This window comes from Psammomys obesus, unplaced genomic scaffold (genome assembly GCF_907164565.1).
Source record: "Psammomys obesus unplaced genomic scaffold, mPsaObe1.curated_primary_1811, whole genome shotgun sequence".
Taxonomy (NCBI): Eukaryota; Metazoa; Chordata; class Mammalia; order Rodentia; family Muridae; genus Psammomys; species Psammomys obesus.
Window position 1 is genome coordinate 2,568,761 of NW_026585987.1, and position 27,320 is coordinate 2,596,080.

Here is a 27,320-nt window from a genome sequence, read left to right on the forward strand (position 1 = left end):
TGTTCCTAACGATAAAATTTGCATTTTTCAGACTTAGGCTATTGCTTAACAATGAAAAGGTAAAGGGAAATACTGAGCTAGGAAAGTATTTTTAGCATAGGTCACTTAATAATCTTATTATATGAAAACTAAAAGTTTTCTTTTGGTTAAAGAACATTTTTTTGCTTTACAGTTTTTACCAAAAACAGAGATGATATTATTTTCTTTGTGAATCTCCGGAAACACAAAGAGTCATAATGATTAATCGACTGGAATTCCCACTAATTGTACACAGAGTAAACACTTCAGGCTTTGTGTTGCCTTCCAGTTACATTTCAAATACATGACATCTTCTCACATAAGCATCCAAAATGCAAATTAATTGTAAAGCTGATGGCCTTGAATAGGAGCAGAAAGTGACATAAAAATGTGAAGTTGTTCTTGAAGGTCCCCAAGGGTTTAAAGGTGTGGAAGCCTTGGATGTTTATAAATAGTCCAAGGAGGCCGCTGCATCCCATTTCCTAAATTAGAAATTGACAGGACAAAGCTAAGAAGCAGCCCTTGGCACTCGTTGATATTCACGGCGTGGGGTGAGCTACAGAGAGATGACTCAGACCTGAGAAGTGACTACAACTTCTGAGTGGTTCAGATAAGAATGGGAGAATAACAGGCAAGTCTTCCTACATGGGGCTTTGGAGACCTCACTCAAAGTAGAATGTTTATCTGAACTATAGGAACAAGTGTATTTGACTGTTAACTTGCTGAATGCCCACGACAGTCCTAAACAAAAAGGGCACTTACCTCACAAACTCCCAACTTTGTGAAGAAAGAAAAAAGGACAGTATATTTTAAAGGGTGGTACCAAAGAGTAGGTTGCAAAGACTAATTCTTCCCATTTACAGTTTTGTTTCATTTCTAACCACTGTTAAATTTATCAAATTAGGAATCTGAAAGAGCATGTCAAAGTTACAAATTGAACAAATTGAACTTTTCCTAATGCAGTTTGCATCAAGGTGATGTTATAACCATGAACTTCAGAGGTTAGTACTGAAAGGTCCCAATTAATAAGCTACTGTTGAACAGGCACCCAAAGCCCATTGTCAGTGTTGCTTTAAAAAAGAATTTAAAATATCATCCCAACAGAACATACTAAGCTTTGACATGGCAGTCATTAAAATGTTGTAGAAAAGAGTTCAGGTGTTGGAGTTACACTAATTAGGATTCAAATGTTCTCATTTAGTTTCTTATAACTTAGGAAATACCTCAGTGTGTTTAGACACAAATTTCCTACCTAGTAAAATGAATGTGATGGAATTAACCACATGTATTCATGCTGAATATGCTAGATAATTTATGTGAGGTGTTTAGAAGGTAAACAAGCAACAAACAGAAGTCATTTTTACTAACCTAAAAAAGAGGAAAACCTATATTCCACTGATACTGAGTTTTAGCACTGTATTACATGGTGAAAGCATTGCACAGGTTCTAATGAAATTAAATAAAAGTGTTTCTCTCTTTTAATTAAAGGAAGATGAAGTTAAAGCCCTGGATTAGGAATTACTATCTCAGTATGTCTGTGTTTAATGCCAGGAATTCTTCTGGTAGAGATTTTCTCTGTGTTATCGTCTCTGCTGAGTATGTTATTACACAGTGATAACTTCTCTATAGTTTAAAAATCCATTTTCAGGTGCCTTTTTCTATTTTTATGCAAGACTTTTTGCTTCACGGTTACAAATTATCCCTAAGTTTAGGAAAAATTGATCTGCCTTTGACTTTTTATCAGTTGAGCTGTGTAGTTAAAGTCAAGTGATGGATTTCCAAAAACATCAGAGAGTAGGACAGTAGAGTCCAATCTGAGTCTTCATTTTGATTGAAATGATCTTTTATGATTGTATATGAAAAGTACCCTTATAGGTAAGTTAACCCATTCCCTGATGATACAGAGCTGTTAGACCATTTGCCCCCATAAAGTATTTCTCATTTTGTTATTTTACTCTCTTTAAAGCATGAATAGCTATGCAACAAACATTCCTATTGTAAATTGAAATAGGAACGTAATTTCTGTGTAACTAGAACAGTGTCCATAACAGTCTTAAATAAAGGGTCCACAAAAATAGCTTCTAAAGCACTATAAAGTTTCTACAAGGAAACAAAACGAATCTTGAACAAACTCAGAAGTGGAGAAAATTAAGTCAAACTATCTATCCGACCTAACCCTTATATTCTTCTTATTGTCAATTTTTTTTTGTTAGCTAGGCTTCCTGAATTTTCATACATGTCATTTTATGTAACAAATGAAAAGAAAACTAAGGGGTGAAAATTAAAAGCATGCCTTCTGTACCTCTGTATTTCTTCCTAATTAAGAAAGATGTTAATTGAAATAAGATGCCACTGAACCCTGTGAAGCAATCTCTCTCCTGAGTATTGTAATTGGTTTGTGGAGCTGTCGGCCAGGGTCATTCACTGTGGAGATCCCTGCCTGAATTAAGAGTGACTGAAAAATCCTCACAAAAAAAGAAACCTCCAGGTTATAAAATAGGCATGGCAAGGGATAAACAAACATTCACGTGCAGACTAGATTTTCTTTGCATATTTACAGAAGGGTTAGAGGTTAGATGCTTTTACAGCTCATCTTATCTTGGTGGTTATTTCCATTGACTAAGTTTTGGTCCCTTCTAGACTTTTCAACAGTTTCACAATGGCCTACAGAACAAATCAGACCATCCCACAAGATTTGCCATCTGGCCTCACTGTCTTTCCACTTCTTTCTCTTTCTCTTCTTACCTCCAATATACATTCCCAGCATACTTTACTTTCCCACTTGAAATGATCTATGTCTTCCCACCAAAGAGGCATATGATGCCGTTCAACCTCTAACACAGTCCTACCCTGATAAACCTGCCATGAGATGGGAACACGCTGCAGACGCACTTACCCTGCCTACTCTACTGCCAACACTGTCCTCCAGAAGCACAGTGCACTGTACCAGTTTACCCTCGCAATCATGGGGCTGACCCAGATCTGCAGCTTGACAGCTCTGCCCAGCACTGTAAAAGTATTTCACCACATATCACTAGCTGGAAAAAGATCAAATTTAAAAGTACACTTTCTAATAGGTGTGCTCTCTTTCAATACTACAATAAACTCAAAATATTGCATTAAGAGCATGTGGATTCACATGGTTTTCCCAATGAAAACAAATACAATGTCTTCTTCTGAGTCCCTATGCAATCTCAATAGTTATCTCTCTTGCACACCTGTTAGGTATTAAAAATAAATTTTGAATTCAAAAGTAGCTATATAAATTAACAAACTTATTTAAATTATTTTAGAAATAGTCTACATAATACATGTCTTGATTTGAATTTAGAAAGAAAATGAAGGATACTAAGAGAAACAAAACAAATAAGGAAGGTAAACAAAACCTTAAGACTAGAAAACAAATGTATGTATTTATATCATGTACATAAAGAAATGTGGAGATCTTACAGAAATATCTAAAAAGAATTTTTCTAGTTTGATAGAAGTATAAGTCATATGTGGGTAGTCTATATGCATGTATGTGCATATATAGTGTATATAACATTTGATATACAGAAATATCTATGATTTATATATGTAAATATATATATATTACTACATATAATACACTGTATGTGTTATATGTGTTACGTATATAACCATATATATATATATAATACAAATATATATTTGTATATATGTATATTTAAGCATATACATATACAATTTTAAAAGTTGGTTATGATAATGTTTTCCTATAATCTCAGCACTCAGAAGCTAAGGCAGAATGGTAAAAAGCTCAAGGGCAGCCAGAGTTACATTCTGAGCCTTGTCCCAAGTAAATAAAATATTTTTTGAGAAACGTGATATAATATACTATAACTGATACACTAAATCTATCAGATTTAATTTGATTTAATATTAACACAACATCTGACAAAGTAATTCTTTTTTCATCTGTCTAATTTAAGGCAGAGAATATCAATTACTTCAAGGCAGAGTAAGATTAAAGTGATAAAAATATTCAGGAGATTCCATAAATAAGATATATAAACAAATATATAAAATAAAATATGCAGTTGCCAAAGAAATGCAAACAAGATTTGAAGTTTGGAGAAGAAACAGGCTTTCTCTGCAGAATTTTTGTAGTTCAAAACAGATCTTGGACATGGTAAGAATGATATGCACAGAGGTTAAGGTAGGAAATACCATATAGGAGGAAGAATTACAACAAAGATATTGAGCTTGTTATTCCCTTGTGGTAGAAATACAAGAAGCACGTGCTTAGTAAAAATAATAACAGCTAGTGTCTTTAGAGCAGTCCCCACACAGTAGATAGTTTATAAACACTTTGCATGTTATAATTTCATTTATTTTTACATCTTGACAAAGGACAGATTTAACATGGTCAGTTTTGATTTTCTATGATCAATTTAAACAATGCCTGAGAAATTAGTAGAGGATAATTCTGTGTGTGCCTGTGAGGGTATGCTAAGAGATGATTAAGTAATGACATCTCTGACCTAATGAATGAATAATTCGTTGATGGGCTTATAATATGATGGCATTATTGGGTGGTAGGGATTGGTAGGAAGTGATGCCTAGTTGGAGGAAGTGGATCCCATTAATGTGTCTTACCACAGACCTTTCCTTTCTTTGCTTTCTTGCCATCATAACTGCCCTGGTCTCCTACACTCTTCCTAACAGGGTGAACTCCTTGAAATTGTGAGCAAACATAAATGATTCCTCCACGCAGATTGTCATGTCAGATATTTGTTCATACTGAGACAAAAGCAGCTAACACAGAAGGAAAGCTGAGGGAAGACAAGCAGGTTAAGCTACAAGGAAAAGAAACTGATTTTTAAAGAAGTCGCATCGTAAATCTTGACTCCTCTCCTTGTGCCTGTGCTTGGGAAGGTTGGCTTCTGCCAGATGACTTCTTACACCAAATGACACCACCTAACTATTTTCTTAAGAACTCTGCTACCCCTGTAGCAAGCATGTGACCAGCATCTCCCAGAAAGAGCTCTCTGAATTTTCCCTCGACAATCACCCGTGGTGAAGGCAATAGAAAAGAAACCAGGACAGCTCCTCATACACACTCATGATGCGCCGTTTGCATTAGATTATTTATCTCATAGCTCATAAACATAATTTATTCTGGTAATTTCAGTCTTCAAATGTGGATCATATGGTTAATAGATAAAACTGTATTTAATAGTTATTTACAGGTAAGAAACACTGAGAAACCTATCTGATCCAAACTCACACAAGGGAAGAAAAATTTCTGTCCTTTCGCAACACTAGGTTCATTTTTAAAATAAAATACAGGTGAACAAGACAAAATCACACTTATTTAATGAGTTTTGAACAATGTGGAAGTGTTCAGAATGAAGATCTAATGGAAAAGGAAAGCCTGTCTATTCTTTTTTAATTAAATTTTTATTTTTTGTATATTATTACAGTTTATTCACTTTGTATCCCAGCTGCAGTCCCTCCCTCCCTCACTCCCAATCCCATCCTTCCTCCCTCATCTCTTCCCATTCCCTCGCCAAGTCCACTGATAGGGGAGGTCCCCTGGGACAGGCAGGTAGGTGGAAGCAGCACTAGGCAGAGAAACTATGGCAATGAAGTGGAAAAATTATCAAACTGTTTGTTTAGATTTTTTCTGTGTCATGTGTCTTCTCTTTGATAAGGAATATTCTTCCTACAGTTGAAGGGAAAGATTCTCTCACACATTGGGGTTTACTTTGGAAGAGACACGAAAGGACTTTTACTGATTTTACAGCAATATATCCTGAATGCTATCACTTAATAACACAGAAATTATCATACTTGCTTATGGCAGTAAAACCTCTTGAAAATATAATGCCAAACAATAAGAAGAAACAACAGAAAGCTGTTCATTTTCTCAGAAATCTTAGTGTCATAGTCTCTCTGGCTCACTCTCTTCCTTGTGCCTAACACAAACTTGCTAAAGAGATTTAGGGACTAAGTTGGTAAATAATAATGAGAAAGATACTCAATAAAATGACTAGAAAATGTATAAACACAGGAATAGTGTTGTAACACACACAAAATGTTTAAACAAAGACACTTTAGGTAGAAAGATAGATATTTGTAATATATATATATATATGATATATATAGGTAATATACATATATGTAAAAGATATATTTATAATATGTATATGTAAGATATATCATATATAATCTATGTATATGTTTTGTGTATGAGTGTGTTTTTTATAATTTTTATTTTTTTATATTAATCACAGGTTATTTACTTTGTATGCTAGCCATAGCCTCCTCCCTCATTCCCTCCCAATCCCACCCTTCCTTCCTCATCTCCTCCCTGTCCCTTTCCAAGTCCACTGATAGGGGAGGTCCTCGTCCCCTTCCATCTGACTCTAGCTTATCAGGTATCTTCAGGACTGAATGCAATGTCCTCCTCTGTGGCTTAGCAAGGCTGCTCCTCCCTTAGGGGTGGGAAAGAGGTCAAAGAGCCAGCCATTGAGTTAATGTCAGAAATAGTCCTTGTTCCTCTTACTAGGGTACCCACTTGGACACTGAGCTATCATGGGCTACATCCAAGCAGGGGTTCTAGATTATATTCATACATGATCCTTGGTTGGAGAAACAGTCTCATAGAAGACCCCTGTGCCCTGATATATTTGGTCCTTGTGAAGCTCCTGTCCTCTCTAGGTCATAATAACTCTTCCTTCTTTCATATGGTTCCCTGTACTGTGCAAAAGTTTTGGTTATGAGTCTCAGCATCTGCTTTGATATACTGCTAGGTAGAGTCTTTCACAGGCCCTCTGTGGTAGGCTCCTGTGCTGTTACTAGTTTTCTCCTACTTCCAATGTCCATCCATTTGTCTTTCTAAGTGAGGATTGATCATTTTAGCCCAGGTTCTCTTTCTTGTTTATCTTCTTTAGGTGCACAGATTTTAGTATGTTTATCCTATCTTATAGGTCTAGTACGCACTTATAAGTGAGTATATACCATGTGTGTCTTTCTGATCGTGGGATACCTCACTCAGGATGATCTTTTGTAGATTCCACCATTTGCCTGAAATTTTCATGATTTCTTTGTTTTTAATTGCTGAGTAGTATTCCATTGTGTAAAAGTACCACAATTTCTGTATCCATTCCTCCATTGATGGACATCTGGGTTGTTTCCAGGTTCTGGCTATTACGAATAAAGCAGCGACAAACATGGTTGAGCAAATGTCCTTGCTGTGTACTTGAGCATCTTTTGGATATATGCCTAGGAGTGGTATAGCTGGATCTTCAGGAAGCGCTATTCCTAATTGTCTGAGAAAGCACCAGACTGATTTCCAAAGCTGTTGTACAAGTTTAAATTCCTACCAGCAATGGAGGAGGGTTCCCCTTTCTCTACAACCTCTCCAGCATGTGTTGTCACTTGAGTTTTTGATCTTAGCCATTTTGATGGGTATAAGGTGAAATCTCAGGGTCGTTTTGATTTGCATCTCTCTGATGGCTAAGGACAGTGAGCATCTCTTTAAGTGTTTCTCTGTCATTCAATATTCTTCTACAGAGAACTCTTTGTTTAGCTCCATAGCCCATTTTTAAATTGGATTTCTTGATTTATTATTGCCTTCTAACTTCTTTAGTTCTTTATATGTTGCAACCCGCGTGGTCGTCTCGCCAGCAAGAACGCACACACGGACAACAGGATTCTTCTGCAGCAAGCTTTATTGCAGTCAAGCAATGAGAGAGGAAGACCCTGAGCTCAGGAATGGCACTGCTTATATACTCCTTGAGGCGGCGTGTGGTCTATGATTGGCTGCTTACTCATTGCCTCACAAAACGCCCTGGGCGGGGCCAAGACTTGGCGTGCTTTTACCCTTGCACATGCGTAATATTACTTGTCTTCCAGGGCCAGAGCCACATGTCGGCGCCATCTTGTAATGGCGTTTTTTCCCGGGCATGCCCAAGCGGCTCTCCACATTTATATACTTTGGATATCAGCCCTGTGACAGGTATAGGGTTGGTAAAGATCCTTTCCCAGTCTGTAGACAGTCGTTTTGTTCTGATGACAGTGTACTTTGCTTTACAGAAGCTTTTCAGTTTCATGAGATCCCATTTACTGATTGTTGCTCTTAGAGCCTGTGCTGTTGGTGTTCTGTTCAGGAAGTTGTCTCCTGTGCCAATGAGTTCTAAGCTGTTCACCACTTTTTCTGCTAACCCATCTAGTGTGTCTGGTTTTATGTTGAGGTCTTTGATCCACTTGAACTTTAGGTTTGTGTAGGGTGATAAATATGAATCTATTTTCATTTCTCTGCATGTAGACATCCAATTGGACCAACACCATTTATTGAAGATGCTGTCTTTTTTCCATTGAATGGTTTTGGCTTCTTTGCCAAAAATCAGGTATTCATATGTGTGTGGGTTTGTTTCTGGGTCTTCTATTTGGTTCCATTGATCCACCTTTCTGTTTCTATGCCAATACTATTTATTACTATTGCTCTGTAATACAGCTTGAGATCAGGGATGGAGATACCTCCAGATGATCTGTGGTTGTACAGGATCGTTTTGGAAATTCTGGCTTTTTTGTTTGTTTGTTTGTTTGTTTGTTTCTCCATATGAAGTTGATAATTTTTTTCAAGACCTGTAAAGAATTGTGTTGGTATTTTGATGAGAATTGCATTAAATCTGTAGATTGCTTTTGGCAGAATGGCCATTTTCACTACCGATCCATGAGCATGGAACATCTTTCCATCTTCTGATATCTTCTTCAATTTCTTTCTTCAGAGACTTGAAGTTTTTTTTTTTTCAAACAGTATTTTCACCTGCTTGTTTAGAGTCACCCCAAGGTACTTTATGTCATTAGTGGTTATTGTGAAGAGTGTTGTTTCCCTGATTTCTTTCTCTGCCCTTTTGTCTTGTGTATACAGGAGGGCTTCTGATTTTTCTGAGTTAATTATGTCTTCAGCCACTTTGCTAAAGATGTTTGTCAGCTAAAGGAGTTCTCTGGTTGAATTTTTGGGGTCACTCAGGTATACTATCATATCATCTGTGAATAGTGAAACTTTGACTTCTTCCTTTCCGATTTGTATATGACTGTGTTTTTAAAGAATATATAAATGTTAAAGGCAACAGCAATTGAAGCTTCTGTTTGCATGCTTGAAGAAAACTTTCAGTAGCATACATTTTCAAAGTAATTAATGTCCAGTGTTTTGTACTAAGAAACACTTGTTGGCTGCAAAGATAAATGAACAATTTAAATCATACATATTCATATGGTTTTGGAATTTTTCCAATATATGCAACATGTATAAAAAGAATGGGCTTGCATTAAGCATATTTTGGTAATTGGTAATGCAGCCTTCCAACTCCCCTGAATGTGCAACTCTTGAGGGATCATCTTCTAAGCCATGATGATTACACAAGCTCTCATGCACTGATTTTACATAATTAAATTTTAAAGGAAATGTAATGAAATGTTCAAGAATTTCAGATAATAGTCATTATTGCTGCAAACAAGGTAGCAAAAAAGACTTTTCACATTTCTTTCTTTTTTTCATAAGCCAGACTTAATGTATACTTAAAATGACTGTACAATATTTACTTAAAATGAGTATATATATATATATATATATATATATATATATATATATATATACACACACACACACACACACACACACACTTTGGATATATATCCAAAGAAAGTGATATCTTTTTTAAATAAAATAAAATAAAAAAGGTAGCAAGCAAAAAGTCAAGAAAGGAGAATGAAAGAGGGAGAGGAGTCCAGTGAAAACTAAAACATACCAACTTTCTCAAATAGCATTGAACTCATGTGGACATGGGTGAAACTATAGCTTATTTGGGAGCCTTACATATAACAGCCTCAAACTGCCCTCTTACTCTTTCCTTCCTTCCAGAGGTAAAAATCCTGGGGTTGGAACCGTAGTTGACCTTTTTTGAAGAGATGGGGTGGGACTTGTCCTAATATTTGAATCAAGAGCTTGTACACATAAGTCAGCTGCTCTATCGCTGAGCTATAGCCAATCCCTCAAACTACAGTTCAAGTAGTTATTAAAATGCCATTATTTGACTGACTGCAAGTGAGATTTTTATCCCTGACCTGGGACAGATTTATTTGATGTTTCTCAAGACAGACCTGAATTTGGTGATGTTTCTCCAGCATTTGTATGATTTTGCAGGCTACCTTCCTTGGCTGATGAACAACTGACTAAAAGAGGTGGTGGAAACCACCATGTCTGACCCTTCTACTGTTCCCGGACGACTTCCCACTCTCAGTGTACTGCTATGTCATTCCAACTGCTGCCACTGTGAGCACATGGCAGTCTCCCCTGAGTCTCTGTGTCTTCAGCATTGCACATGAGTGTTTCCTCCTCTTGGAAGGATACCAGTTATATTGGATTTCAGCACATGCTTTAGGACCCTTATCTTAACTTACTTATTTAACTAATACATAGCAAAATGATCTAACTTGAAAAAGGTTACAATGGATTACAAGTTGGCGTCGACCAGTCTACACTGTGTCTGAGGCGCAAAGGATTCAAGATTTCAAATCTAGTGAGTGGACTGGCAACTGGTTCCAGAGCATTGAACTTGGGACTTCCCAGGACTAAAGGGGACATCCACTGAGTTGGAACCCATAGGATACAGGCCCTGTGCCATCTTCTGGGTCCAGGTATCTCAAACTGTGAACCCCGTCATTTTCTGCACATCCCAAGGACCCTCTGCTCTAGCAGCCAGATGTCTGATCCCTCCTGCTTCCATGAGGGCAGCTTCAGGTTTCCTGGGACATTTAGGACCAATCAGATATAAGCCCCAGTGGCTATTTTCCTGGTATAAAAGTCCTGAACCATGGGCCCCCAGCACTCTCCACATAACAGAACGAGTGGGGAGCCCAAGGACCCTCATCTCTAGGAGCCAGACATTGGATCACTCCAGCCCAGCAGAGGGCAGTGTCTGGATTTCTGGAGCATCATTCCTAACATCCAAGGCAAGGCTCAGGAGACCAGGCAAACACTAGATCCAGGATAGCATAGCCCAGATGGTCGGAGTCATGCAGTTTAGCAGGCTTGTGAGCCACATCCCAGCTCCCTTCTGAGACTCCCTGAGATTGCGACCCACTCTGAGAACATTTGGGCACCTGTGAGAATAGCCCTCACACCCAAACCTGAGCCTCTATGTACACCCTCCTCATGTGTGCCCCTTGACCACTCCCACTCCCATGCAAAGCCCTCACATGCATGCACCATACCTTTTAAGGCACTCACTCTAGAGCCAGATCCAAGTCCCTCAAGATAACTGTACCAGTGCTCTCCCTTCCTTAGCTTCATCTGAATTGCATGCATTCTTGAGCCCCTAGACACCTCTCATTTTCCTGTAGACTTCCTGTAGACTTCTCCAGACTCCAGATACAGGAGGACACAGTCTGCAGTACAGGTTCCAAGAACAAACAATCAAGGCTATGGACAACCATGTGGCTAGAGGCTGGAGGAAGAATACACTCAATGAAAACCAGGACATGGCTTCACCAGAATCCAAAAAAAACAATGAATATTCTAATGCAGCTAAAACAAAGGAATATTATCTTACATCTAGGATTATGCAGTTATTAGAGGAACAAACAAATAGAGGCCATCATGGATAGACATGAATACACAATCAAACAGGTGAAGGAAATGAATAAAATCGGTCAAGACATGAAAATGGAATTAGAATCAAAAAGGAAAACACAAACCGAGAAAACTCCGGAGATGGAGAACTTAGAGAAGAGATCAGAAACCACACAGGTAAGCATCACCAACAGAATACAAGAGATAGAAGAGATAATATCAGGGGCTGAAGATACAATTGTAGAAATCAATATGTCTCTCAAAGAAAACAGAAAAGATCCTGACACAAAACAACCAAGAAATAAAGGACACCATGAAAAAAAAACCTAAGAATAATAGGAATAGACAAAAAAGATTCCAAGCTCCAAGTTCAGAAAATATTTTCAAGAAAATAATAGAAGAAAAGTTGCCCAACCTTAAGAAAGACATGTTCTTAAACATACAACAGGCTTATATAACTCCAGATAGACTAGAGCAGAAAAGAAATTCCTACATCCACCCAATAATAAAAACACTAATATCAAAAGTGGCAAAAAAAAAAAAAAGCAAAGTAACATATAAAGGCAGACATATCAAAATCACAACAGACTTTTCAACAGAGACTGTGAAACCCAGAAGGTCTTGGGCAGATTCCATGTATACACTAAGAGACCACAGATGCCAAGTCAGACTACTATACCCAGCCAAATTTTTAATCAACATAGACGAAGAAAACAAAATATTCTATGACATAACTATATTTAAACTATATACACAGCAACCGAGCCCTACAGAAGATACTAGAAGAAAAACTCCAACCCAACGAGATCAACTACACCCAAGAAGATACATTCACAACAAAAAAAGCAAAAGAAAACAAATACACAATCACCACAAACTCCACAACAAAAGTAACAATCATTGGTCACTAATATCTATCAACATCAATGGACTCAACTCTCCAATAAAAATATACAGACTAACAGAATGGTTGTGGAAACAGGATCCAACATTCTGCTGCATTCAAGAAACACACCTCTGCAGCAAAGATAGACACTACTACAGAATCAAGGTCTATAAAAAGGTGTTCCAAGCAAATAGACCCAAGAAGCAGGCTGGACTAACCATCCTAACATCTAATAAAATAAACTTTCAATCAAAATTAATCAAAAGAGTTGGGGAGTGACACTTTATTCTCATCAAAGGCAAAATCCACTATGAGCACATCACAATCCTGACCATCTATGCCCCAAATACAAGAGCCCCTGCATTTGTAAAAGAAACATTATTAAAGATTAAAACACACATTGATCCCAATGTGTGTTAATAGTGAGAGACTTCAACACCCCACTATCACCAAGGGACAGATCACTGAGACAGAAGCTAAACAGAAATAATGACACTTACAGAGGTCTTAAATGAAATTGGACCTCACAGATGTCTATAGAACCTTTCACCCAAACAAAAAAGAGTGTACCTTCTTCTCAACACCTCTTGGAAAATTCTCCAAAGTTGACCATATAGTCACAAAGCAAACCTCAGAAGATACATGAAATTTGAAATAATTCATTGTATCATATCAAACTTCCATGGTCTAAAACTAGACTTCAACAATTACAGAAATAACAAAAAGCCTACACACACATGAAAACTGAACAACTCTCTACTCACTGACAACTGGGTTAGGGAGGAAATAAAAGACTTACTAAAATTCAATGAAAACGAAGGTACAATTTACCCTAACTTGTGGGACACAGCAAAAGCGGTGCTAAGAGGAAAGTACATAACACCAAGTACCTTCGTAAATAAATTCAAGACATCTCATACAAACAACTTAACAAAACATCTGAAAGCACTAGGGAAAAAAAAAGAAGCAGATACACCCAAGAGGAGTAGACAGCTGGAAATAATCAAACTCAGAGATGAAATTAATAAATTAGAAACAAAGACAACAATTCAAAGAACCACAAAACCAAGAGCTGGTTCTTTGAGAAAACCAACAAAACAGACAAATCCTTTGTCAAGCTAACTAAAAGGCAGAGTCACTCTCCAAATCAGCAAAATCAGACATGGAAAGGGGGGTATAAGGACAGGCACTGAGGAAAGCCAGAATCATTAGGTCCTACTGCAAAAGTCTATATGCCACAAAATCTGGAAATCTAAATGAAATGGACCATTTTCTGGATTTACCATTTATCATTTACCAAAGTTGAATCAAGATCAGGTAAATAAAGTAAAGAGTCTTATATCCCTAAAGAAATAGAAGCTGTCATCAAAATCTCCCATTCAAAAAAAGCCCAGGTTAGCACAGAATTCCACCAGACCTTCAAAGGAGAGCTAACACCAATACTCTTCAAACTATTCCACAAAACAAAAACTGAAGGAACATTACCAAACTCATTCTATGAATCCACAATCACATTGACACCTAAACTGCACAAAGACCCAAAAAAGAAAGAGAATTTCAGTCCAATTGCTCTTATGAACATTGTTGCAAAAATACTCAATAAAATACTTGCAAACCAAATCCAAGAACACATCAAAGATATCATTCACCACGACCAATTAGGCTTCATCCCAGGCATGCAGGGGTGGTTCAGTATTCAGAAATTCACCAATGTAGCCCACCACATAAACAAACAGAAAGAGAAAAAAAAATGATAATCTCCTTAGATGCTGAAAAAGCTTTTGACAAAATCCAACACCCATTCATGTTTAAAGTCTTAGAGAGAGCAGAGATACAAAACAAATACCTAAACATAGTAAAGGCAATATATAGCAAGCCTATAGCCAACATCAAACTAATCAGAAAGAAACTTAAGGCAATCCCATTGAAATCAGGGACAATGCACAGTTGCCCACTATATCCTTTTCTCTTCATCACAGTACTAGAATTCCTAGCTATAGCAATAAGACAACTAAAGGAGATAAAGGGAATACAAATTGGAAAAGAATAAGTCAAAGTATTACTATTTGCACATGATATAATAGTATATGTGAGTGACCTCAAAAATTCTACCAAGAAACTGCTACAACTGACAAACACCTTTGGAAAAGTGGCTGGATACAAAATTAATTTTTAAAAAAATCAGTAGTTTCCTGTATACAAAAGATAAACAAGCTGAGAAAGAAATTAGTGAAACAAAACCCTTCCTAACATCCACAAATAAGATAAATTACCGTGGTGTAACTCTAACCAAGCAAGTGAAAGACTTGTATGAAAAAAAGTCCAAGTCTCTGAAGAAAGAAAATTGAAAAGATATCAGAAGATGGAAAGATCTCCCATGCTCCTGGATTGATAATATTAACATAGTAATAATGACCATCCTACCAAAAGCAATCTACAGATTCTATGCAATTCCCATCAAAATACCAACACAATTCTTTATAAATCTTAAAAGAACAATTTCATATGTAATAACAACAAACCCAGAATAGCTAAAACAATCTTCTACAATAAAAAGGTATCTCTATCCCTGATCTCAAGCTGTACTAGAGAACAATAGTCATAAAAACAACATGGTAGTGGCATAAAAACAGGCTGGTGGATCAATGGAGTTGAATTGAAATGAAAACCCAGAAATAAACCCACATACCTGAATTTAACAAAGAAGTCAAAACCATATAATGAAAAAACAACAGCATCCTCAACAAATGGTGCTGGTCTAACTGGATGTCTATGTGTAGAAAAATGCAAATAGACTCATATCTATCACCCTGCACAAAACTAAAGTCCAAGTGGATCAAAGACCTCAATTAAAACCACCCACACTAAATCTGTTAGAAGAAAAAGTGGGGAAGAACCTTGAACTCATTGGCACAGGAGACAATTTCCTAAACAGAACATCATCAGCACAGGCTCTAAGCTCAGCAATCAATAAATGGGACCTCATGAAACTGAAAGGCTTCTGTAAAGTAAAGGACACTATCTAAAGAACAAAACAATAGCCTACAGAATGGGAAAAGATCTTTATCAACCCTATATCTGACAGAGGACTAATGTCCAGAATATATAAAGAACTCAAGAAATTAAATACCAATAAACCTAATAATCCAATTAAAATGGGGTGCAGAGCTAAACAGAGAATTCTCAACAGAGGAATATTGAATGGCAGAGAAAAACTTAAAGAAATGCTCAACATATTTAGTTATCAGGGAAATGTAAATCAAAATGACTCTAAGATTCTATCTCATACCCATCAGAATGGCTAAGATCAACATACAAGTGACAACATATGCTGGAGAAGTTACGGAGAATGGGGAACCCTCCTCCATTGCTGGTGGGAATGTAAACTTCTACAACCACTTTGGAAATCAATCTGAAGCTTTCTCAGAAAATTAGGAGTAGTGCTACCTCAAAATCCAGCTATACCACTCCTGGGGATATACCTTCAAGATGCTCCACCATTCAACAAGGAGATCTGCTCAACCATGTTCATAGCAGCTTTATTTGTAATAGCCAGAAGCTGGAAACAACCTAGCTGTCCCTCAACCCCAGAATGGATATGTAAATTGTGGTTCATTTACACAGTGGAATAGTACTCAGCTATTAAAAACAAGGAAGTCATGAAATGTTCAGGCAAATGGATGGAACTAAAAAAGATCCATCCTAAGTGAGGTAGCCCAGAAGCAGAAAGACATTCATGGTATAAATTCACTTATAAATGTATATTAGCTATATAATATAGGATAAACATACCAAAATCTACAGATCTAAAGAAGCTAAACAACAAGGAGGATCCTTTTGAAGATGTTTAATTCTCATTCAGAGGGAAAACAGGATAGGATCCAGAGGTGGTAGAAGAGAAGGAATAGGATGGGAGCATACCACAGATGTCCTCTAAAAGATTCCACGCAGCAGGGGATCAAAGCAGATGAGATTCACAGCCAAATTTTGGAGAGAGGACACGGAATCTTATGGAAGAAGGGGGATATAGAAAGAGCTTCACAAGAAGACCAACAAAGCCAAAAAAAGCTGGGCCCAGGGGGGATGTCAGAGACTGATGCATCAAACAAAAACCATGAACAGAGAGGGCATAGGCCCTCTGCTCAGATATAGCCCATTGACAACTCAGTTTCTATGTGTTTTCCCTGGGAAAGGGAGAAAGACAGTCTCTGACATAAACTCAGTTGTCTGCTCCTTGACCACTTCTCCCTGGTGATGCAACCTAGCCAGGCCACAGAGGAAGAGGATCTAGACAGTCCTGATGGGACCTGATAGGCTAGGGTCAGACAGTAAGAGAGGAGGACTTCCCCTATCAGTGGACTAGGAAAGAGGGATAGGGGAGGAAGAGAGAAGCAGGATGGGTTCTGGAGGAGATGGGGGCAGGGTTACAATTGGGATACAAAGTGAACTAATAATAATAATGATAATAAAATGAACAACCAAAAAAGAAAAGGGTTGCAACATGAGTAACTGGGCCTAACACTTCTGCATGTCTTTTTTTTTTTTTTTCTGAGAAAGACAGATACAAGTCCTACCCCCAAAATAGAGTTACTTTACAATGAGGAAACCTGGAAAAGACAATTTTAAAAGGTAGTGGAGGTTGACATATCTACTGTTCAGTTCATGCTGAGAACATGAAGCTCCCAACAATGCGTGATAACAAGGCTCTTCATGTCGTCCTAGGATTCAAAGCGCCAGGTTAGTCATGAGAAACACCCCTTACCCTTTGAAGTGGGGTTCATCCTAGAAAACACCTGACCACTATTCTTTCAATCTATAAATACTAAAAACAAAAAAAACAAACAAACAAAAAACATGAGAAAAGTAAGAATCTATCTCAGGTTAGAGGAGACAAAAAGAATAAATGTAATGTGGTATCTTGGATTGGATAATAAAACATGAAAAAAAGGGAAACAGTAATAGACATGCTAATGAAATACAAATAGGCCTGTACTATCATTAATACCAATGCTAGTAAGGTTACTTTTGTAGGCTTGACAAGTATACCATGCAGGACATTAACATTATAGGAAAATTAGATTAAGGGCATGGTAATTCTCTGATTATGTTTGCAAATTTAATGTAAATTTAAAATTATCCAAAACCTATTTTTTTGAGACATGGTCTTAACTGCTTAGTCCTGGCCAGCTTGGAATTCACTATGTAGACAAGACCGACCTAGAATTCACAGAGGTCCTCCTCCTTCTGAGTCCCCAATACTAAGTTTAGAGGTATGTACCATCAAGCCCTGCTTTCTATAAATACATTTCAAAGTTGATTACAGGAAAAAAAATGGTTAATTGATACATTTATTTTATTTTTATTATAGAATGAAAAATAAGTTCATTACTTGTCTTGTTGCTGTGAAAGAAAAAATATTTGGCAAAAGAGAGGTTTTACTTTGTGTCACAGTTTGAGAGGACCGTCCGTCATGGTGGAAGAGTGATGTAGCTTGTTGCACTGGGAAGCAGACAGAGATGCATGGTGGAACTCAACTCCCCCTTCTTTTTACTGAGTTGGGAGTGGGAACTCCAGCCAATGTGACTGTGTCACCCACATTCAAGTTGGGTCTTCTTGCCTCACTGCTTGACTCTTTCTGTAAACTTGAAAGTATCCTCACAAACTCATGCATATGTAGACCCATTTCTACATGGGTTTAAATCTCATCAAGCTGCCAACCAAAGTTAACCAATGTAAAGCCTTTTCTTCCTTCCTTAAGTACTTTTGTCACATATTTTTCCCAACAATAATTAGCCAATGCATAATGGAAACCTACACTACAATCTATATATAACAAATTCTCAGTGAATTTGAAAGTATGATATAGAGGCTGGGGCACAGAGATAGAGGTGTAACATTCATTTATCTAAATTTCATCTCAAAGATTTTGTTATCAAGGATAAACTTTCTGCACAAACTACCCTCACTCTCTCCAGATGCCTTTGTCAGACCTGAGCTGCTTACATGTTCTGAAAACTCTCAATTTCACAGCCTGCCATTGGCACACAACAGGGAGTATGCCAATCTTGGCCAGTCTAACTGAAACTATGAGGGCTTGCTCAAACACTAAGCACCAATTCCTGATTGCTGAGAAACTTATGGACTCTTACCATCATGTCACACTATTTTTCCTGTAGCATAGTCCCTTGGTCTCTTGTTTTCTTTTCTTTTTATTTTTTTTAATAAAAAGTACTCAAAATGTATAGATAAAACATATCTGTACACTCCAAGAACAGGTAAGCTAACTCCTACCACCAAATGAAATAGTTATCTTTTTAAGTATGTTTTATCTCTGTTCGTTGCATATTTGTTTTAGCAAATTAAACTTAAGACTTTCTACCTCATGAGATTACTCCATCAATGAATGGTTAACTTCACTAATTTAAATTCATCATCAAATCGATGTGAAATGAATTATTTGCGGTGAAAACTTACAGGCGTGTTTCTGTGAGGAATTACCTTCAAAAGCTGAATGAGGCTGTAGGACTTACAACCTTGAAGAGGAAATGAAAAGGGGGGGGCACAAATGAGAGTAAGGGCAGGCTTTTAAAGAATCTAGTAGGTCATGGATGCGCTGACCTTCCTGGAATGGCATATTCTTAGTTTGAGAAGGGATAGGAACAGTGGGTAATTTGCAAATGAATGCATCTGCAAATGAATGAATGCTTCCAACACAATGACAGCATTGTGTCCAAGATTGAACCATATTGCTCATGGCAGCAACTTCCACTGAATTTGTTTCTCCACCATCTGCATCAGTTTTACTCCTGTACCAGACACAAGGCTCTGAAAACTGCAGACCACTAAGAATATCCTATGAAAGGGGCTGTGTGAGCAGCTATTATGCTTGCGGGGCTTCCTTAATACTCCTCTTTAATGAAAAAGAGGAGACTTACATCAGAAGCAGCACTTAAAATTCAGCTTGGAGAGGCCTCGACTGAGAAGACTTTTTCCCCCTAATCTTTTCTTCTTTCTTATGTAATAATGTCTTTGGGCTAAGAGAGAGCCCAATTCTCATACCCATGTCTGAAAGGGAGGATTACTTTTAAGAGGTAAATGGATAACTTCATTATTTACATTTTGCTATGGCTATTTATAGTACGATATGACAACACCATCTTAGTATTTATACATTTTTTTTTGTAAAATATACTTTCTTGACTCCGCACAATCACTCCTTCCTTATAACTTTCTACATACAACCATTTAATTCCATTTGGTTTTTTAATGTATTTTATGCATGTATTCAACTTGACATTTAGTCCAAGCTTATACGAATGAAGCCAACTAAATAAGTAAGACTGAATTTCCATCTAACTGCTCTCTTCGGGAAGGTCCAGACAAACTAGATAGGCAAATGAGTGATGCACCATTAGTTGATACTGTCTCTCTTTTCAGAACACTTCACATCGTTTTGCTGCAGAAGGGTAAATTTAACCTTGACAGCCTCCTGGGCATCAAATGCTGAATTTATAACCTGAGCCCTGCAGGTAAATCTTTGATGACATCCCTGTATTTTTGTAACAAGAGCCCTAGCATCTGGAACACATACCTCCTCCTTTGAAATGTATGTTCAAAAGAATAAATAATACATTGAAAATTAAAGAAAGTACACAGCAAGCATGTTGTCCCTGCTTTGATGAAACTCCTCCAGGAGATCTAAGTCAGCATACAACAGAGATTCCTGCCTGCCTATGTTTATTTCAGCTCTGCTCACAACAGCCAAGATGCAGAATCAGCTTAGGTGTCCATCAAGGGGATGAACAGATTTTTATAATGTTGCGTGTGGACACAAATGATTTTTGTTAAAAAAAAGTTTGCAGGAAAATGGATGGAATCAAAGATCTTCATGTTAAGTGAAATAAGCAAGTCTCAGAAAGACAAATAAATTGTTTTCTTTCTTAGTGAGAATGTAATTTTTTAAATTTTTTATTCAACTTTTATTAATTACACTTTATTCATTTTGTATCCCCCCATAAGCCCCTCCCTCCTCCCCTCCCGATCCCACCCTCCCTCCCCTTTCTGCATGCATGCCCCTCCCCAAGTCCACTGATAGGGGAGGTCCTCCTCTTCTTCTTTCTGATCTTAGTCTATCAGTTCTCATCAAAAGTGGCTGCACTGTCCTCTACTGTGGCCTGGTAAGGCTGCTCCCCCCTCAGGGGGAGGTGAGAATGTAGTTTAAACACAAAAGAATTGAAAGCATCACAGATATTACTTGGGAAGAGAAAGAAAAAAAGAGGACAACTGGCCAGATGAATATAATCAAAGTGCATTATAACACATCTGTGGCAATATCATAATGGAAACCTCATATTCTATACAATTAATATACTCAAGCAACAATAGTCACATTAGGACTCTAAAAAACAGGTCTAAACTATCTATCAATTGTTAAACAAAAATTATGAGGCCGCCTGGGCATAGTGCCCCACATCTGGAACACCAGCACTGAAGAGGCAGAAGCAAGACAGTGCTGAAGTTCCCAGCCAACCTTGTATGCATAACAAATACAGCAGTCAAGTCTACCATAGCAAGACTCTTCAAAAAAGCAGAGCAAAGTAAATGTTTGAATTATTGTTTTGAAATAAGCTGAACTGAGACCCAACACATCAGACTGAAAAAACAAACAAATAAACAAACAAACAAAAAACCACAGTAAAATCCACCATGACAAAGCTCTAAGTCACCATACAGGAAACCTGTTGCCCAAACTTCTAAAAAACGGGAAAGAGTAACAGCCAAGATTCCCAAAACTGCTCAGCAGGTTGCAAAGTTTCTCTGTGATAAACCTTAAACCCTAGAATCCTTTAATTCTTAGTTTAAAATAAAATCAGTCTGAGGGAAGCTGGCATCAAACAATCCATTATTTCTTATTTTGTTTTTCTTGTTCTGTCTTCCATGGAAAGTAACTTTGAACTAGCCAATCCATTTTCCATCCATTGTTTCTGCTTTCCTCAGCAAATTTCTGACTATAAACTCAACCTCTTCTGCTCAGCCCACTGGAACATGTTTTTATGGCATGGAATAAAGTGATTTTATATTCTACATTCAGAAACAAAACCCATTAAGACCTTGAAATTAAATTTATTGTAACATACTTAAAACCAAAACTAATCAGAAGGGTTAGGGAAGGACACTACATGCTCAATAAAGAAAAACCACTAAGAGGACATTGCAGTTCTTACCATCTAAGCACCAAACAAAAGAGTATAAAACAAAGCTCATAACAAAAATACTACAACAGCTGGAGTCAAATATTTACTCTTATTCATTGATGCTGGGTAACTTCAGTACCCCATTCTTGCCAATAGATAGTCCATAAAGACAAAAACTAAGCAGAGAAGCACAAGAACTAACTGACACTATAAATCAAGAGTGTCCTGAGAGATATTTACAGAATGTTTCACCTAAACCCAAAAGGATATGCTTTCTTCTCAGCACCTCCACAGGGGGTGCCAGCCTCAAACACTACTCTTAATGATAGGGCTCGGGCCCAGAGGTAGACAGCTAGCAAAAACCAAACTCAATGGCATTTTTGTAGGCTCCATGTCTCATAATGTCATGTCAGGGCTTTTTTTTTTTTTTCTAATTATGATTTTTACTTTCATTTTATTTTTTCCTTATACTTTGTTGTGTTTTTATGGAATTCCTGAATGTGTGAACAAGTATGTCTCTGTGTCTATATCAGTTTCTTGTACCTTTTCTTAGGCTCTTCCTAAGAAGAGCCTTGTGCCTTGTCATATTCGGATTTACTTGTTTTTGTTTTATCTTGTTATCTCATATTTTATTTTACTATTGTTCCTTAGATGCCTGTTTGTTTTCTAATGAAAGACATGATGGGGGAAGGGAGTAGATCCAGACATTAGTGAACATGGAGAGTTACATGGAGGAGAGGAGAAAGGAAATCATAATCAGAATATAGTGTATGAAGAAAAAAAAAGCTTCAATTAAAAAAAGAAAAAGAATTGTAATGCTTCTTGAAAACACTGTTCAAGTAAGTCCACAGAGAGGCTGAAATCCTTATACATATTTAAAAACTTTAAGGGACTTGAGGAACACTAATCAACTCCCCATATGTTTTAAGTGTAATTAATTTATCCATTGCTCTGGGTACTATTACAGAAATCAATACAATGTTCAAACCAGTGCAAGGGCTTTACAATCCCTACACTTCCCAAGTAGAGTAAGAAGAGAACACTCACCAGAGCACAGTGCAAGCAAAGTCTGCTACCACTGTCTCATCCAAGAGAAGCTCTGTTTCTTTTATTATTTTGGAATAATAAAAGAGAAAACTTTTTTAAAATTTATCTAACAAAGATCAAGACTTCACTCTGGAAAACATATGTTTTCTTTATATCAACAGGTATGCTTTTACTAAATAATTTAAGCTGTTTGAAGTCTCTAAGCTCCAGTTTAGGTACAGGACAATTTCTCTAAAATTATCCAAATTTTTTGAAACCTAAATATTTTATGCAAGAAATAACAATAAAAATATAGGCAAACACCAGGTTTTTTTTTCTCAATTAATCTCAGTTAAGTGTTTTCTGCAAATTCAGCTTTAAAAATACCTCATTTGTAAATTTCCACAACCTGTAAGAGTATATAATTCTAACTACACAGAGGCAAAACAACATAACAAAGTGTGATTTATCTTCACTAAAGTGCCACCGTGACACAGTATTACTTTGTCTAAATTAAGCAGTTATGACATAATGACTGAAGAATTCTTCCATGAAATAGTCATGCACTCCTGCTGTTTTGTGACTCTAGAAACAATTTCAGAGGCACACAGAGTACAGTGTTCTGATTTTCTAAAGAAAAATAACTGACATCATAAACAAATTGTAAAAGAATGTTATATATTCTACAAGAATAAATGTATTGCAGAAATAGATTCCTGGAGAAGCTGTTCGTTTAATTCGATTTAAAGTAAGCAGACTTTTAAGTATTTTTTTTTTCAGACAAGCAACTTAAAAAACAGTGCGTGTGTATGTGTGTGTATCCATATTAACAGAGTCTTCTAACTTACCCAACTTCATTGTTTGCTGGAAGAGGAAACTTTAATTCATAAACAAGTCCCATATGAAAAAAAAAATACCAACACTTTTGAACTAGAAAGCATGAGGTAAGGTTTAAAATATATATAATAAGGAAAAGGGAGAAATATATAATATATATAATAATGAAATACATATATATTAATATATATAATAATGAATATATATAATAATGAAAAGGGAGAATACCCTTTTCATACCTATTCCATCAGTGGATCTAATAAAAATCCTCCGGAACATCTTAAAACAATTTTTAAATTAGTTAAAAGCTCATGTTTAAGGCAAAATGTACCTCTCTTCCTTTTATGAACTACTGGAAAAAATCAAATGAAATGTTTAGAAGCAAACCCATTCTTAGTTCATAAATATCACAATGGTAAACACACTCTGGGTTTTGAGAGTTGAGTATGTCTGCCTTTTACATCTCACCAATGCTGGTGGCTCCCATGGGAATGTGATTGCCTGTCACCATGGGATCATCTTTATCAGATCAACTTCACATGGGGATTCCATTCATGCAACTAACTGTGGAAGTCCGACGGAGAATAGCCCCCGTGAACTCATATATTTGAATATATGGTCCCCAGTTAGTGAAACTGTTTGGGAAAAATTAGGAGATGTGGCCTTGGTGGAGAAGGTACATTACTGGGAGTAAGCTTACAGGATTCAAAAGTCCATGTTCGCTCGCTCTCTCTCTTTCTCTACCTCATGATTGTTGTCTCAACATATGTGAATGCTACAGCCCCATGCCTGCTTAGCTACCTGTTCCCATGATGGCCGTGAACTCACTCCCTGAAACTGTAAGCAAGCCCCAGTTAAATGCTTCCTTTTATAAATTGCCTTGGTCATGGTGTCTCAGAACAATAGAAAAGTAGTTAAGACTTTTGTGGATCTGTTGCCAAATTCACACTGAAGACACAAAAAGAGATTTACAGGTTAAGACTGAAGCATCTCTTTCCTCATGGCGATCCGCATGCTAGAGTTCGTGGACACCAAAGGAGCTGTCTGTATGCATGAGCTGTCAGCCAGAGATGAAGCCTGTCACTGGTAGCACAAAAGTAGCCAATTGCCTATTAATGGCAAAATGACATATCTTTGTCCTTTGTATTTCTATATTGGTTCATGTTACCTGATGATACTAAAAGATGATAGAATGTCCTATCCCATATTATGTCAGACTGACAGCAGGATTCATTTATAAACACATACTTCTGTGGGAAGAGAAGGGGGGAGTGTGAGGGAGGGAGGGAAGGATGGAGGGAAGAAAAGAAAAAGAAGGGATTGCACGCTTAGGGAGAGCAAGGTCACAGCACAGATACAAAAGGAGCACCCTGATTCTTTTTTTTTTTTCCTTTCACTTGAGAGCAAGAGTTTAAGTCAGCCCAGAAGAGAGTGACATTCAGGAAGAGGAAATGGAGACTTGGAGAATTCGGAGCAAACAGATCTTGATAAAATTACCCTTAGCTGTCTTTGTCCTTCCTTCATAGTTTATTTTTTTCCCCACTCTGTTCAGGCTAGGTAAAACATTTAAATTTTGTCATTTTGTTGGGACTTCATGTTCTCATGATGGCTCCAATATCCCATGTCACATAAAACTTACACTAGATAAATTTGTCTACTCTTATTCTGCTAATATGTTTAATGTCATTTTAACTCTCAGGCCCAGCTGAAATTCCCTAAGAAATTAAAGGCAAAATCTTGCCTTCACCTTAGCTGCATTTTTAGAAACTCATCATATCCTTATTTTTTCACAGCCTCCTAAGAAATTATCTTAACTATCATATCTTACATTTCATGTCATTATTTTTTGATTTATTTTATTTTATTTTTCTTTATTAATTACACTTTACTCACTTTGTATCCCCCCCCACCCCGTGGTTCCTTTTCTCCTCCCCTTCCAATCCCTCCCTTCCTCTACCCTCTGCATGCATGTCCCTCCCCAAGTCCACTGATAGGGGAGGACTTCTTTTCCTTCCTTCTGATCCTAGTCAATTAGGTCTCATCAGGAGTGGCTGCCTTGTCTTCTTCTGTGGCCTGGTAATGCTGCTTCCCCCTCAGGGGGAGGTAATTAAAGAACAGGCCAATCAGTTCATGTCAGAGACAGTCCCTGTTCCTATCACAATGGAACCCACTTGGATACTGAATTGCCATGGGCTACATCTGTGCAGGGGTCTTAGGTTATCTCCATGCATAGTCCTTGGTTGGAATAGCAGTCTCAGGAAAGACCCCTGTGCTCAGATTTTTTTGGTTCTGTTGTTCTCCTTATGGAGTTCCTGTCCTCTCCAGATCTTACTGTTTCTCACTTCTTTCCTAAGCTTCCCTGCACTCTGCCCAAAGGTTGCCCATAAGTCTCAGTATCTACACTGATAGTCTGCAGGGCAGAGCTTTTCAGAGGTCCTCTGTGTCAGGCTCCTGACTTGTTCCCTCTTTTCTCCTTCTGATGTCCAGCCTCTTTGCCTTTCTGAATAAGGATTGAACATTTTAGCAAGAGTCCTCCCTCTTGATTAGTTTCTTTAGGTGTACAGATTTTAGTAGGTTTATCCTATATTATATGTCTATATGAGTGAGTATATACCGTGTGCATCCCTCTGCTTCTGGGATAGCTCACTCAGGATGATCTTTTCCAGATTCCACCATTTAGCTGCAAATTTCATGATTTCCTTGTTTTTTATTGCTGAGTAATATTCCATTGTGTAGATATACCACAATTTGTGCATCTATTCCTCCACTGAGGGGCATATGGGCTGTTTCCAGCTTCTGGCTATTACAAATAAGGCTGCTACAAACACGGTTAAGCAAATGTCCTTATTGTGTACTTGAGAATCTTTTGGATATATGCCTAGGAGTGGTATGACTGGATCTTGAGGAAGCGTTATTCCTAGTTGTCTGAGAAAGCGCCAATTGCTTTCCAGAGTGGTTGTACAAGTTTACATTCCCACACTTAAAAAAATGTCATGTCATTATTATTTCTCATTTGCTATAATTTAATTTGAGATAAAGGTAACACTTAATGATTTCTAGACATTTCTCCAAATTTTTAATTTCTCCTTAATTTTGTTTCCATTTATTGACTCTAAGTATGTCAAGCAGGAAACAGAATGACATCAGGTAGGGACAAATGTTTTTCAATCTATTCGTAATGAAGACAGTCTTTTCCTTTAACCAACCCACAGAAAGTTTTATGACATATAAGACAATCTAATTTCTCAAAAATGAAGCCCACTGTGTGTAAAATGCAAGCCAAAAATGTCATCACTAGCTTTAAAAAAACATAGTATTACTTTAAACATTTCAGTTTTAAACATTTCAATTTGTAAATCAGTGCCTTTTTAAAAATTTGATCCATATTTTGGCCCTTTTTCTACAGCTGACCGCTCATCAGAAACTCTCTCTTTCTCTCCTTTTTCCTACAATACATTCTCCAAGTTATCTATAGTTACTTTACATAACACACACACATATACACCATAAGTTCATGCACATGCAAAAACATAGTATCATACACACCAAATAGTTGTTGTCTAAAACACATTTTACATTAAAATGTAACACTAAGGCACAGGACTGCCCCATATATAGCTTGTTGTGATTAAAAAGTATGAGTGAAGATTACTAGCCACTAAGAATATGTTTAAAAGTTTATTTAATGCTGAGTTGCTTTACTGGATCATGCATATAAATATAAATCATCAATTCTGATTTTCAAGATCCCAAG